The following is a 3612-nucleotide window of genomic DNA, read 5'->3' as shown; positions in this document are numbered from 1 at the left end:
GCAACAATAGAACGGAAACCGAAACAGACAAACTGCCGTCTATCAATGGCGATGGTCGTCAACGTATGGCACTCTGATTAATATTATGAGGCACTGTTATTTAGTTTGAGAAAAATGATGGTTAATCCTTTGCGCAAAGCCAAAAGTCGGTAAGAAATAATATTTAAAAATTAGCTGTTGCTAGATGCACTTCGCCTAGGGGCTACGTGTCGTTGTGTTTTTGGCTTTGGGTGGTTATGGCGGACGTAGGCGAAGCACATTGTTTCTGTGTGATCAATTTCCTTTTTCAGCAAAACCTTTCTTGGCTGCACAACGTATTTTAATCTGCGTGCAATGTATGAACTCGTGATATATGCGGACGAAGTGGAGGTAGTTACTACAGTGTCAAGGAGTTTGCACTTCCATGAAGGATCGGTGGACGATTTTAGCTCAACGGCTGTTTATGCCTGCTGGCGAAGAAACGATGGACTGTTGTCCCGCCAAGGTGCCGATAATGAAAGGTGAACATACAAATATCTGTTTTGATGTGATAATGAAGTGATACGGAATGCTATCTGTGACTGCAAAGTGCATGTGTGAAGTTTGAAAATCCTTTGCGATCCGTTCAAACAAAGGAACCAAAACTCGATCACGAGAGGAGAGTGTTTAGTTGTTTAGGTATCGGGACCCGGCTGATTAGCTTTGGAATAAGCGTTGAAATGTGTTACATAATCGTCATGGCACATACAAAAGCGCGTGCCATTGAGGATTGCTAGGTGGGGTTCTGTGGTTTGTCATGTGCGACTTGGTTGTACGCGGATGGGTTGGAAGCTTAGATGTTTCAGTTCGGGTGTGTCTCGGCTACATCTCGTCGTTTAGGTCATCATATGTTTGAGATGCACGTACTTGAATGTGTGGTTCTATGTCGCTGCAAATACAAGTGCCCTGTGTTGTAGACATATAGGATAGCTGGCCCCGAAATCGTAACACATTCACTTTTTAAAACAATCCCGTGTTTTCTTGTCAAACCATTGCTTTTGTCTTTCGCAACTCTTAGATAAAATAACACAGGTGGATTTCTCAGAAATAAAATCAAATGGATATGTTAGTAATTCATGATTACATTTTCAGAAAAGTAGAGTAGGCCGGCTGTTGACCATAATAGGTCACATGTGCATCCAACATAATGAGAATGAGCCGAGGTAGTCTACAGGCGTGGACAACACGGCGTGGCTTTCTCACCCACTGCATGCTTTGTGTACTTGTAGTGTTTCCACACTATATTAGTTACATGCATGCCATGCTTTGTACGACGGACCCCTCTGATTGTGCCTTTCATCTGTCAAATGCTCTTTTCCAGAAAACGTACCTTATCAAGACAGTGTGACGTCCACAAGCAAGTGCCACAGATTTTTTATGCTCATGACATGGATGCAGCTCTGTGGTAGGACTACGCTTTCATACTTTTTATTTCGTTGGGAAACGGTGTGAATGGCATTTTATTTCTCACTACTTCTCAGGTGTACACAGACAAGCGTGACAGTGTGAGTTTAAAATGCATGAAGTCAAAGCATAAATCTCTGTTAATTTTATTACTCCCAGTCTGCATTTGTCAATGTTCTTTTTTTTTCTTTTTTTTGTAGGATGTTACTATGGAGCAAAGTCCATGTTCATAAATGCATCTACTGCTTACGTTAGTTTCTGTTAAAGCTGCTGATACCACACGACAAATACTGTGGCATGAACAAGGAAATTTACAACTCAGGCATTGCTGTACAACTAATTGGAGAGCTGCACCATACTGAGATCTCGTTTGCTTTGTGCAAGTAAACAACGCTTAGATATATAGAATACGAAGCTTGTGAAATGCATGTACTACACTGCAGCAGTGGGAGCCTGACAAAAGAGCAGCGGTGCACCGTAGTTGGCATGCTTAAGACTGAACTTATATAACGGACCAAAAGTTGTGAGGCATGTTGGTCAGTATACTTATTCATCATGGGCAGTCTCATAAAGGCACAGCATTCCACTAGCAGCCAACGTGCCAAACCAAACCTTTTTCGTTCAAGATTTTATGCCAGTGCTAGAAAAACGGCTCTGTAATAAAAGATACCGGTTCATATCTTTTCAGTGCTAATGTCATTATAGGCACTATCAACAGGAATAAAAGATGGCGGTTCATATTGGTCCAGTGCTAATGGTGTTGTATGCACTATCAACAGCATTGTCTGTAAACTGTTTTCAGATTGCCCTGTGCCTATGGGCACAACCAGAACGAACACAACAATCCGAAAACAGTTTACAGACATTGCTGTTGATAGTGCCTACAACACCATTAGCACTGGACCAATATGAACCGCCATCTTTTATTCCAGAGGTGTCTTTCTCGTACTTGTACAAAATCTTGAACGAAAAAGTTTCGGTTTGGCACATTGGCGGCTACTGTAGCTGTGTCTTCATCACATTACTTATCGTGAATAAGTACAATGACCAATTTGCCCTACAGCTTTTGTTCCATTTTATAAGTTGTTGTCCCAAGCATGCCAACTACCCTGCTGCTCTTTTGTCAGGCTCCCACTGCTGCAGTGTACAACATGCATTACACGAGCTTCTTATTCCATGTGTTCAAGAGCTGTTTACTTCCACATAGCTGACAAGATATCAGTGTAGTGCAGTTCTCCGATGGCAGTACCCCAATGAGTTGTAGATTTCATTGTTCATACCACGGTATAGTATATTTATTGCAGTGTATGTGAAGTCTGCCGGCACCTGTATCAGGCTGGTTTGAAAAATTTTGCAGAAAGAAGTGGCAAGAACAGTGCGGTCACCTAGGGAGCTCCACGGACAGATCATGACTGCAAAGCGGCGCCAGCAGTTGCTGCTGTCACGAGTATGTGTATTTATTCTGCCAGAACATTGAGCAATTTTTCTATTTTGACAACAGTATCCACTTGTTAAGGAGCAATGTGTTGACATTTAACATCACTTGAATTCTTGCCTCACCTGTCAAGCTGCCCATCGGGCGCCACCATGCAAAATATTTTCACTCTTCTCTGCGTTATAGCTGCGCAGTTGAATTTATGAAAAAAAATAGTTTGAGAGAGCAGTTGCAGACAACAAACACGATGCTTTTATGACACGGTGAAGGCGCCATGCCTTGTTTCTTAGTTTTTTTCTTCGCACATCACGGTCTGCTTATAACTGCTTGAGCAGTTCTGCAGTACATCACTGGTCTCGTGAAGGAGTAACATACATCCCGACTTCCTCTCGTTCTGCGATGCACTCTCTTCACGAGGCGAATAATTTTTCAAAGGTGTGCAGAACAGAGCTCTCTCGCATGCTCTCTGCATCACCTATGCTCATGGTTCCTCAGCAAAAGCTATTTGTTTGCACCTCAGCACTCATTTAAAGAAAGCCCTGAGGTGATCCCCATTATCTGTTTGTGTGGCTGTGGGGGGTGTTCTTAAACAAAAAGCCTCTGTTTGAGAAAGCTCTAATAAATCATCCCGTTCTGGTGAGAGGAAGCTTTACGCTATATAGTAAAGCTGCTTCGCACCAGTCTTTGTCCTCTAAGCTGTTATGTACAATACTGATGCAGATGCAAGCACAATTTAACATTTCTGAAAGAAAGCC

General features: G+C 42.4%; 1 long non-coding RNA gene across 1 annotated transcript; it reads left to right on the top strand.

Moving 5' to 3' along the window:
* Positions 1 to 270: 270 nt before the first annotated feature.
* On the top strand, positions 271 to 2912 carry LOC135373201 (uncharacterized). Its single transcript, XR_010416344.1, has 3 exons — positions 271 to 500; positions 1340 to 1423; positions 2780 to 2912. It is a non-coding gene; the product is annotated as an uncharacterized LOC135373201 (long non-coding RNA).
* Positions 2913 to 3612: the final 700 nt, after the last annotated feature.

Source organism: Ornithodoros turicata, unplaced genomic scaffold, assembly GCF_037126465.1.
Source record: "Ornithodoros turicata isolate Travis unplaced genomic scaffold, ASM3712646v1 Chromosome22, whole genome shotgun sequence".
Classification (NCBI taxonomy): domain Eukaryota; kingdom Metazoa; phylum Arthropoda; class Arachnida; order Ixodida; family Argasidae; genus Ornithodoros; species Ornithodoros turicata.
The sequence above is the reverse complement of the archived record's forward strand: the minus strand, read 5'-3'. Positions and strand labels throughout refer to the sequence as shown.